This window comes from Arachis ipaensis, chromosome B3, assembly GCF_059453495.1.
Source record: "Arachis ipaensis isolate K30076 ecotype BB chromosome B3, ASM5945349v1, whole genome shotgun sequence".
In the NCBI taxonomy this organism is placed as follows: Eukaryota; Viridiplantae; Streptophyta; class Magnoliopsida; order Fabales; family Fabaceae; genus Arachis; species Arachis ipaensis.
Window position 1 is genome coordinate 32,432,071 of NC_142438.1, and position 13,137 is coordinate 32,445,207.

Here is a 13,137-nt window from a genome sequence, read left to right on the forward strand (position 1 = left end):
CACAATGGTTTTCATGTTGCGTTCCCTCCGCTCCGTGTGCTCCGGAGCTCTCGTCACATCTAGATAGTACACCCTTCCATGCTTAACGTCCACGACCATCAGATACCATGTGTATGTTGGCTCGCACACTGGGACCAAGACCTGTCAGTAAAGAAGGATCAATCATAGGTTATAACTTGAGTGAAAAATTTAAAATGTGGAGTGAATGAGATGGTTAACAACATGTTCTAGACGACTAGTTGCCGGCATCCATCTGTTCATGTATTTTCTTGTAATGATATCGAATGGCCTCATAGCAAGGACGTCCTCAGCAAACACGGAAGGTGTGTACCAAACACGAGGAGGCAAATACTGGCATGCTCTCATGGACGCGCTCATAAGGATTATGTTCATAAGCTGTTGAACCAGGCAAAACAAAGGTGTTAGCATTCCCATCTGTTTTATTTTTCTTATTTGGGAGGCACGGTTGGATGCAACTCACGTCAACATTGGGCATATAAACCGGTGATAAGGAGTGGAATCCTGCTCTTGGGACTTCCAGTGTTGAGAACTTGAACAGAATTTCCCTGGAATGTGTGAAACAAAAAATCAGAATCATTACCGAGATTATGTTCGAAAAAATATACTACACATTCTAAATTTATGAATAACCAGTATTTGTGCCTACAAATATTGGTCATTTTTTCTGTAAATGTAAGCTGCCATCTTGCATTCTTCAACTGTTAGGTCCATGTGGACTGTTGGCCTAAAAACCATTTGGAATCCCTGAACCAAAACCCAGTCAATGTCATCTCTTCACTTTAAAAATGGTACTAAGAAATCAAATGCGTGATGGTTTATACACTAAGCATTTAGTGGTTCGAATCCTTACCAGAGGAATTAATAGCACGGGAGACTGCATTACATTCACCCTTCCATAAGGTTTGAATGCACTCCCATCCCCTAAAGACGAGCCATTAACATTCGCGTTGCAATTATGCTCATTAGTTGCGCTCTTCCAGCTGTCCATCTCTTCCTCTCCGGTCATATGGTTAGAGTCAATTTTTTTCAGTTTCGGAATTTTCAGTGGAATGCGGCATGTTTCCTGCATCGAGAACATCTCACACACCTTTGTTGTACTATCAAGCGTAGACATGCTGGGTAGGTCCCTGAAAATCTGAACCGCACAGGTTTCATGCATTAGCAATTTATATAAAAGATTAAAGAAGGCTGATAGTGGAGCTCTGAAGTATGTAACTTACTTTTTCACAAACACGGTCAACTGAGTCATGTGTCGTGTCCCCAGAGGTTGTAGTCCTCTTAGCCACACCAGAGCACCAATACTGCGCAAGGGTTCGCTTAGGCAAGCCTGAATTGTTCCTGCCCTTAGTAGGGCGAGGAGTTGAGAGTGACTCGTCTATGATGACGTCGTCGTCGAAACCAGGAGAGTTTGGGATTATTATGTCTAGCGACGACATAACATTCGACGGGGCCAAACCCTTTCCTTTTTCCAAGATCTTCTTTGTGTCTGCTAAGGATCCAATGTCGTTAGTCACCGGTGCTCTATTTTGCCTTTGAGCTGGTATGTTGGTTTCGGCCAGGAGGTTATCAACACTGGCTGTATACACGGCAGGTGTGGATGAAAAAGTGGCCGCTGCAGTAGGGCTCCCCCCATGGGTCGCCAGTATTGACTGGATCTCAGTGATGGACTTACCCGTTTGGCACATGGGTCGCTCCAGTGCCGACATGCGCTCCTCCAAAGCCACTGTCCGAGCATCGATCTTCTGTGGACTCAGTCAACAAACCACAAAACACAAAAAAAAATAGAATATCACAATCCAATCCTAGTTATTAATCTATCCTTCATGATATTATGGGTCAAACTTGGGTTTGATAAGACAAGTTGACGTGGCTAAACATTGTCCATTGGGTCAATCACTTGAAACAAAATTTTGTTCACGAAAACGGGATCACCACATGTTCACCAACACAGGGCACGCCCTATAGTTATTGATAAAGGTTCTCCCTTTGTTCCAAACCCAGGCACATTTCATGAGTATCTCCTTGTAGCTAGTGTGGATAAAGATTCTTTGAAATTTTATTTTACATACGTACCTCGAGCAGCTTCACTGCGAGGAGAAGTAATCCATCGTGTTGGGGGTTCGGCTCTTCGGTTTGGTTTTCTCCCTGACCACCAATAGCGCTCTATACCCAAAATCGAGATTACAAAACAAGGTTAACCACCTAGCGTTTCTAAACAACAGTTAAGAGGAGACATCACTAAAGGAAATCGTCATTAGTACCACGTTCATCGTCAGCTCGAGATTAAGCGTCGAGGTTCCATCTCCGACCGCGACGCTTTGGACGGTTCCCATATCTATCACGGGAACAACACTGGAAGAGAAGGTGTAGATTGTTAGTAAATGCCACAACCCAGTTAAGACGGAAGAAAGATTATATTTTGACATCCCGAATGGGGCGAAGAACATGGTTGCTTCTGAATGCCAACATCGAAGAAGCAATATACAGGAAAGCAAAACGCTACTTACGCATCATTGGTGTGAGGATCGTTGGAGTCTTCTAGTTGATTCTCATAGTCGTCCATGCCAGCCATCTGCTGTTTGAGACTATTGTATGTCTTTCCTAATTGGTTACTGTACCGGGGTTAGGCGTCTTTTAGCTTCTGTGTTTCCAACTTGGCTCAGCAAAGATTTGATTTTATAGAGATCCCTGGGGTGAAGCGTGGGAAGGGCAAAATGATTGATGTGACCCTATCAGGTTGACCCAGCTAGTTCTGTGCTACCAAACCCAATGCCCTTGTGGAAATACTCCTTACTGTTTCGTCACTCTATACTCCTTGTTTCCCTTTCTATTGTTAAGAAAACCAAAAGTCATGCCTTTCATATGTTTGCATTTCCAACGAGTGGATGACACACATAAAACCTCTCCTGAGGTCCATGGATGCAACCAAGCGATTCCCTTGGTTCGCGAAAACTCAATAAATAATGGAGCTGAAACTAAAGAAAGGAATTTAATCTACATAAACCTATAGGCATACAATAATATTCATGTAATTCCAATTAGAATGGTTCACTATAACTACGCATAAACTTTTAACAGAATAATGAAATCGTTTTTCATCATTTATGACAACAATAAGTCCCATACAAAAGTTTTTCCCTTTGAACGAAATTTGGAACAAATTTAATGTTTTAAGCATTCGTTACAATGCGGTTTAATAAAAAAAAACAAGTGGATCAAAATTAACACTTCCTGTTTGGTTACGATAATACATTAAAGCCTTCCGATACAATACTAAATTTGATAAATTTAAGATACCACATCAATAATTTGCTCAACTTTCCATGATGATAGATAAAAATTCCTTTTTTTTCCCTCTACCATTATTTAGCATAACCATCCCTGTAAATTAAATAACGAAACTCATATGTGTGTTAATTATACAAAAATACCTAATTTTGAAGCTATTCATGCTGAAAACAGACTATTGATATATTAACTGGACTTGTCACTAAATATATTTTTAATCTAATTAATTGAATGTAAAATTAGTTTAAAATATATACATTTTTTAAATGACTAGAACAATAAATATGACAATTTTAAGACTAGCATTAGCTAAATTTAATTGTTCAAATAAGCATCACTATAATAGTATTAATAAAGAATTGTACAAAAATAATATTACGGGTATTTTACTTCTATCAACTATACTCATTTCAAAGTATAAGTATTAAATTTAATGTGCTAAATTTATAAGGATAAAATAGAATTTCACAATAAATTATTTTTTTATGATATTTAATAATTAATGAAATAAATGTGGTCAAATAATTTTCAATAAATTAATTAATGATAAATCTTAGGAAAAAAGATAATTTAATTTCATCATTCTTGTTAACTAAATTACTATATAGGATAGTTTCATGAGCGGGACTTATCAAGAATAACTTAGAATTTGACAATAGATAAATAATAAAGTTTTTTTATGAAAAACAAAATAATTTTTGTGCATTATTAATAGTATTTGTGAAAAATTTTTATTAAAAAGAATTAAATTTTAAGTCATTAATTAACATCTATAAGGGAAAGATATATGGAGACTTAATTTGGTAAAAGGGTTTACTATTTTTGCATCTAACACAGAAACTGAAAATTTATTTTATCTTTGGTATTTTTTCGCTATAAAATGGTTTCAAACGTCTATCTTAATTGTAAAATCTTCATTTTGACGAAAACTTTCATTTTTATTATTATATTAACATTATTTAAAAAATATAAAAAAAAGAAAAACAGTTTCAAGGTTAGGGAACAGGGGGATAGTTAATCATGCTCGGGAGGCGGGTTTTTAATAGAATAAGAGGTAAGAGGGAATATGGAAAAGAAAAGGGGACGGGCATCTGCTGCCGCTGTTCCTCGCCATCGCCGCAGCTCTTTGGCGTTCGGTCGCTATATCTCACCTGCTTCTCATTGTTCGGTCCTCGCAACTGCTCCTCGACGTCGATGCCAGTAGATCCGTTCGGTCCTACTTCTTAAAAAGTGTATCATTTATCTTTGTTAAATAAAATTAAAAATAATTTATAATAAACACAAAAAAAAAAATATTTATGTTACGCAAAATTTCTTTTAAAATTTAAAAAAACTATCAAAGACAGATATTTAAACGGCAAATTCAAACACAAAGTGAAGAGTTTGTACTTTTAAACAGCACAAACACCTCTTCAATAAAACGATACTAAACCAAATCCTATATAAATAAAAAAAATTAATTTATAAAATCACAAATTTTGTAAAGTCATAATGAATAAATTTTTTGTATATAAAAAATCATTTTAGTAAATAACTTTAAAATTAATCATAAATCTATCTTCTTAAGTTTGATTAACTAATTGCTTACACTTGTAAGTTAATGGTCATTACTTATGCTACTTATAATTGATTAAAAGAAAAATTTTAGAATCATAATTACCCTAAATTTATATTCTTTTCTTTGACTCTTTTATACTATTTTATTCTACGATAAAATTTAGTCTAATATTTTAAAAAATCTTGACAATTCGATTCAAAAAATAAATGACCACTTATGAAGTTTTTGGTTGTGATTTTTTAGAATCTATTTAGAATAATCATCTTTTAATTTAGAATTTAATTAGTATTGTTGTTAATATTTTTTTTCTTACGCTTTGATAGTTAATAAAAGTTAACGAAGAGAAAAGATCTTAATATTAGTACATTAAAGATGGACGCAAAAATTATTAAAAAGAAAAAATTTATCAACATTATTATTAAGATGTATGTGTAATATTTTTTACTTATATTATGTGTTTGTTTTTGAAGATAACAATATTTAATTTCACCTTTAATATATCATAAATAAGTAGCTAAACAAAAGCAAAGAAATAGAAAATTTTAAAAGAATGAAAAAAAAAATTATTTTTTCATTGTAGAGATCTATTTAATATTTATCACCTGTTTTTTTTTCTCTTTATCTTTGTATTCCTTATTTATATTAATATATAAAAAAGACAAATTTCAATAATATATTATATAAATATATTTAAATCGAAGTGTCTATATTATATTTAAATACAATTATATAAGAAAGAAGTCATTATATGCAAGACAAATATGATTGTCTTTTTAGTTCAACTTATTAAAGAGAAATAATATTAATATTAAATACATTGAATAACCTAATAAAAAATTTATAATGCTATACATCTAAGTATTTTTGTATACCAAGTATAGCAAAAATTACTCATAACATCACAAAAAGCAGTTATAACTAGTATTATTCCAAATCTTATTATGATTGAAGGGCTATTTTCGTTTTTTGCTGAATAACTATAAAACAAAAATTCGAAATGCAACTTAATCTGCCATGGAACATTGGAGTTGCAATAAAGTGAGTTGAACACATGAAAACTATATTCTACATCTTAAATAATGCATTTTTGGAGAAAGATAAATGTTTGTTAAAAACATATTGACTTAGTTTCTTGTTCTTAGGCTCTTCCCACGATTTCCGTCCATCTCGCTTACAAGAGGCAGTAGAAGAATAAGTAGCCTTGTAACACTTAGTGACATAGTGGGCCCGCCCTCCCTCACCGATCCATTAACGTCGGGGACGTGAAGACAGATGGCGCAAACCGGTTCGACCTGCCCTCTAAATTATGTAAACTTAATTGGATATTGCAAATTCTATGCATGACCCTCCGATACTTTCATATATAACAGCTCAAGTTTTTCCATCTAGATATTTCTGATTAAAAATTAACTGTTTATTTCAATAGAACAGCTTAGATTCTGCAATTTAGATAGGATTGCTTCACTAATTACCGTTAACTAAAGTTACATGGATAACGGAGAAGGCTTAACTATAACCGTAGTTGTAATGACCGAACCGGCGATGCCAGTTTGGAAAAATAAAACGCCGACCCTTAAGACTGACTAATTCGGCAAACTCTTTTAATAGAAGAATCATTCAACCCGCGCAATCCCCGGCATACAAACTGAACAAAGCCGGCAGGATCCTGTGGTACTTCCTAAAATCCAACAAATGAATTCAGGGGTTGTGGAACCCAGCTCTCGTTGGGAGGTTCGAACACGCAACGCCTCCAAGCTGGGGGGGGGGTATTCACCTGTCATTCTATATGCTCATCAGTGTATATATTACATAACACAACTAGTTGAATCAGGGACCCAGTAACCCAGTTACCTGACCGGTTGGATACCCGATATGGTCACGGGAACAATGGTAGCAATGCCAAATTAAAATAAAACACGATTCCCGACTAAGGAGTTCGACGGGCATGTGAGCGATGTCGGAGTATGCTCATTAATTGAACCTTTATGGGTAATTTAACCGCACAAGTTTCTTGGCTAACTTGGTCGGTATTTCGCATACAACCAGTGCCTAATTTGTCCTAAATTGTTATAATCAAATGTTTTTATTCAACAAAAATTATTTATATATATATAACACTAATAACAAAAAAAAACAAACTTTTTGCATCCTCTTCATAACTTTACAAATGTCAAACTTGAATTGTTGTCCTTTCACCCCTTCCGCTTTATCTTGTAGAAGTCGTCACAATTGAATACAAAATTGGATATAAGAAATAAACAATATCTCTGACGTAAGAAAATCACGCAGTAAAATTAAAATTCAAATACCGTTGAATTTCATAATTAAGGGGCCATTATAATAGTCTTTGCTACGGCACGTTAAAGAATGAACGATGTCGTCTATAACTCCTGCAAATTCTTCATTGTTGTTGATATTATGTTGTTCCGGTAGTTCTGATCAAACGGTGTCGCTTCAACAAATTCCGCTAAAAAAGCCAAAAAACACAACAGTGAAGAAAGAAGGGAAAAAAAAAAGAGTTTTTTAAGTTTGGAGTATTTCCCATTACATAATAGAGTTCATATAGCGTGGTTAAATAAAGTGCTTTCGAGTGCTGCATAAAAGTAATCTTTATAGAACAGCGTGAATGATGGGAAGTTATATTGTCCGTGATTACTTTTACTTTCCGCCATAAGCTAACTAAGATTGTTAGGCGCACATTAAAAATGTTAATATTAAAAAAATCATTTTGGTCGTTGTTGTTAACATGGTATATTAACTATCTTCCCTAGAAAAAATATTTTCTCTATTGCCCTGTAGATTATCCACTCAATTTACTTTAAATGATGTTAATTTCGATACAACAACTATTTATTTATTTTTTAAATGCTCAAATATGATTAAGATTTTACATTTTAGCCTAAAGTGGTAACACTTTAAATTTGCTTACATTCGAATAATTAATATAAAGTCTGATTCAATTAAATTACACCTAACCCTCCTAATAGTCTCACTAAAAATAAATATGAATCTTCTATGTAATAAGATAAAAGGCTATAAAAAACTCTATAACAAACAACTCCTACAAAAAAAATCGATCGACACCAACATGCTTGTACACAGGTTTTCTTTATGCACTATAGGAAAATCGTTGGTCAAAGGTTTTACTGTATTCGTGTTCAAGTGAACACACGAGTGCGATCACCTCATGTCACATCCTTATATTACCAACGATGAGGTGGTTCCTGACGTCTTTCCATTAACGGGACTTGAACCCACATCCCCTTTCCCCCTAGCTAGACTCCGTGGGCCACCAATGCTCATGTCTTTGCAAGCAAACTGCGTGGGTACACAAGTATTTCCTCGCCTAATCCTAGATGATCCGGAAAGGGCAAGCTTGTCGAATAACGGCAGACGTATCATTCATCCCCAAAAATTTGATGTGACGCGTTTGAAGAGACATTACGCTGTCTTCCTGCCTTTTTGGGTGTTGTTATCGAAAATAACACTTTCAAAGCTTCCTCAGGAAGTCTCGATAACCATACAAGGGCATTATTTGTGCTGAGTGGGAGAGTAGGAAAAAACGCTCAAAATTTCATTCCCTACATCATCCTACCCCCAAAACCCCAGAAATACTAACTGAGCAACGCTTGTCCGGCCCCAATGGAGCGAAGCATGCAGCAGTTCACATATTTCATTGTAACGAAGGGACACAACACGGGGGTATACGTCTCCTTTGAAGAAGCCAACAGGCAGATCGTCAACCACCCCGAACCGGAGTACACCGGGTTCAATAGTTACGTCCTCGCACTTCACGCCTATGAAGTAAGGATGGAAGCGCTGCGGGCGGACGATGAGGTAACTATGGAAATTATGGCGGAGACAGGCACAGCGGAATCGCCGCCGCTGCCACCCCGAACGATCCCAACGTCCGACGGACGCGTTGCATCTGTTGTTGGTGGTAAGTCTTTGATATACCTTTCCATGAATGTATACATAATAACCATTTAACAGCTTCGTAACAACGTTCCCATAGATTTATGAGGGATCAAACACCACCTTAGCTTCTTCGTGTTTTGTTTTGATCACCAGGAGCACCATTGATTCCAGCAGATGAGTGTGCGTCGCATCACTTCGCCCTTAGCAACAGCATGGAGCTCTGGCTATTGATGTATTGCTACGACGCTAAAATCCCAAGCCCTTCTTTCTTCCGTGAGGAAAAATTTCACCGCCAGCTGGGACCCATTTATGCATTCAATGTTATAATCCCTGGAAACCCCTTTGGGCCAGACGTCCGGGCGAAGGGTCGGTACACGTTCCTGGAGGATGACGCGCGGGAGGACGCTGCTTTCAGCATGTTGAGGGTCCTTTTGGCAAACAGTGATAATGAGATCAGAGACTTCAACTACCTTCTTGCTAAGTCCTTGCAGCGGGAAAACGCGCATCTTCACGACGAGAGAGCAAGGCTAGAGTCTAAGATTCACATGCTGGAATCTATCTGCGACAATAGCCTTGAATGCATCACCCCGTAGATTGAACGTAAAAGCATGGCAACTACCCAGGCCTACGAGTTTCGTGGTTGCAACTTAGTAAGGTTCACAACTCTTTGTCCCTTGGTAGTATGTGTGTCTTGGTCCTAGTAAAGAAGGTCAATGCTATGTTTGAAGTATTTTGTCCCTCAGCCAACATCTTAACTTGTCCTGATAAAATGAGTCTGGGAAACTGCTCAGAGGGGTGGTTGGTTTGAAAATACTCTCGTGAGCATTAATAATCAAACGATTGTGTTGTCAAGCATGATTAACTGACATCTTTTGTAGTTCGGCCTAATAATCTATTAAAAGTTCGAAAATTAAATTGTCGGGGCAGCAAAAAAGACCTATTTTTGCTGATGTCTGATATCCTAAGAATATGACAGGAATGTGCGAGAAATGCTCCCAAATTTCAGCTGCTACCACGTATTTGATTTTTACTCACCTTCAGCCTGAAGTAAACAGGGTAATGCGTACTAACTGATCGTTGAAACGAAAAGCATCCAATAATTAGATGTGTAAGTGTGTGGGAACTCCACTGTAGCCTTTATCGTGATATCATTACCTAAGATGATGTGGGAAGGTCGTAGAAATTAACAAAAGATAACCACCAGCACCTTCAGATGTGGTGCAATCGTGGACTGTGAATGAGCCAAACTTCAAAAAATGACGAAGATTTTGACAACAAATACCCTGCCACCTAAAAAATACACGATGACCTCAAAACGGATATATGAAATGCAAAAGGCATCAATAAGGATTTAACTTCAAAATGCAATGAAGCACGTCAGCCAAATCAATCACTAAATTTGGTTCCCTCTGGTTGAGAACTACAAGTGACAAGCAGAGAAGATTTTCTACATAATTAAATGCAAACAGGGAAACGATAAACAACTACAAGGAGAGGCATAATTGCTTCAGATGCTAAACGAGACGTGCAAATGTGGAGGACGTAGTACAATAAGTAGTTGAATTCATCTCTCAGCCCTGCTAGGAAGTCGAAAACGAGACTTGATGAAATCGTGATGATGAAAAGGAATGGCATGGTTGACAACTTGACACGAAATGTACAAGTAAAATTCCAAGCATAGTTGATTGCTGGATAGATTGCCAACATTCATGCATCCGATGGAGAATGTATTTCTTCCTTGGAGCGAACACTGGGGATGAGATAAATTCAGTTCAACAGGGTTGTTACATATGTAGCAGACCCACATTTCCTCTATAGATCCACCATTCTCTGATGAATGGAGAAATTCGTTCAATGGCAACCTGTCATGCAAATCACACATTTGAGATAAAAATTGTATAAACGGAAGACCACTGTGCAAAGAGGTGCAAATAACACAACAGACCAGAGGAAAAAAGCTGTATATGGGTAGCCTCCTGTGGTCAGCGAAAATATGTACCTCTACAACAAAATCCCCTTTTTCATGTTGCGCAGAATGTCTCTCCAGAATGTCAAATTTGGCCACTTCAAATTGCAAAACGTGTCGTTCATGCCTGACGAAAACAAGATTCCAACCCAAATACCAACCGACATGGAGGCATGACATTCATATTCTTCCTGGTCCATTCCATATACGTTTGGTGCGCACGCAGCGGTTTGTTGGACCCACCTATATGCCTCCTCCTCATAAAGGCAGTAACAAAGACGTTCACGTTAAAAAGAGTTACTGCGTTGTTAATATCTATGGCGTAACCGGTCGACGGGATAAAAGGTTATAAATCATATAACTTCTAATTTCATGCAGTCGACTTGGATATCGTGCAAACAACAATCGTGTTAGACCGTGTTGGCCACATCACGAGGTTGCATCGAAAGTTTATAAACAAAGACTTACGAAAAGCATGCGGAAACGAATATTATTGGAGCTACCAACTGGGATAAAATAGAAGTAAAATGGAGCAAGAACGAAAATTATAGTGTTTGAATGAACGAGGCCTGAGACAGAGCTGTAGAGTTATCGGAACCAAAGCAAGAGTTTCTCGTGGTTTTTAAGTACAAAGGAGAATCCAAATTTAAAGCCGCTGAGATCCGTTCGACTGCTTCCGAAATTGATTACTCGAGTTTCAAAGGTTTCCATTATGATCACCATCATATGAATTGGAAAATTATTTCCCACACGGTGGTGATCTTCATGGAAACTTATCAAACTTGAATAATCAAGTTCGGAGTCACTCAAATGAATCACCGTGAATTTAAATTTAAATTCCCCGTTGTACTCAAAAACAACGAAATAGTCTTGCTTTCACTCCGATAACAATACAGCTCCGTATCGTCCTTCATTCAAACAAACGCTAAAATCTTCTATCTTCCTCCATTTTACTTCTATTTTATCCCCGGATGGTAGGTCCAATAATATTCAAGTTTACAAATCCCAGATGCAACAAGTTTGAATTGTTTGCTTCGACTTAAACTCTCAGAAAGGAGACCGCGACAGGAACAAAACCCATGCCAACATATTATAACCAATGTAGTAGGTAGAATACAAAGTGTAACATCACCTGCTTATAGATAAAGCTCTATTTACTCCCACCAAGCTACTAATTTATCCTTCCCTTCAAATAAGGCTTTGAACTGGTAAGGCATGCAGCAGGAAGTGCCTGGTGATGTAATGAATGTATGAGTGATTATATTGATGTATGAATGTCAAAAACAACAGTCAACACGACATAGCTGTATAGAAACGACTTTTGTTTTTTTTTTTAACAACCTAACAGACATACACAGTACAGGAACACAATTAAAATGCATGCCTTGATTAAAAGTTGGTAAAACAATTAGATTTTTTTTTATTTGGTTTTGCATCGACCAATCCAAATGCGCCTAAATATAATCAGGTTCCTCACTTTGACGTCAAAAAAATGAATACTTAAATTTGATGTTGCTAGCTTTCTCTAAGACATTCACAACAAGTTACAATCATCTTCAAGAACCAGGTCTGACAAAGTAACTATCTTTCTTTTAAGGTGTCGGACTGCATCTCTCTCAGCCTCTATCAAAAAGATTTCGGAATAACCAAATTTAAACGAAGTTTGACAGCAACAAACATAAATATCACACACCTGATTGTAGACAGAAGATAGGCCCCACGACTTAGGTAGCAAACCCCAACGGATGATACAACAGATGCAGAGGACGCCATTGATTCTGAATTATCTTGAATTGGGGTTAGGCTATTTATTATTCCTGATCGTGGCTTGGAACCTTCTACATTCACCCATTAGGATCTTTCTGTCTTCGGATAAGATAACGCAATCTTATCCTGAATCACAACCCTAGCCACCGAATCACACCACTGTGAACACGAACCACAACCTCCCAGTGGATTTCACGTGTTGAGCTTCACATTGCCTCATAAAGCAATAAGACCATATCCTAAACAAAGGGAGACTAAGCATTGGCATAATCCAATAACACCAGTCTGGCCCAAACTTGAAATAACCCACAACTTGGCCCAGACACAAACTTGGCCACTCCGAATGTTTTATCCGCTGCAACCTGAAACATGGACATGTCACTGATAATCACAAATTATCAGATATTCGAAACAACGTAAAATAACAAATTGAAAGAAATGAAAAAATTCAAAAACAATGAAATCAAAACCACTTACTGGGAAATTCGAACAAAACTACACCTCATTACACACCAAAGAAAGGAAATCGTTCAATTAATGCGACCTAAGTTGGAGCGTCCAAATACCCACCTAAATACCCACCCCTTGTTTCCTTCGTGCTAAGGCTTTGCAGATGGAA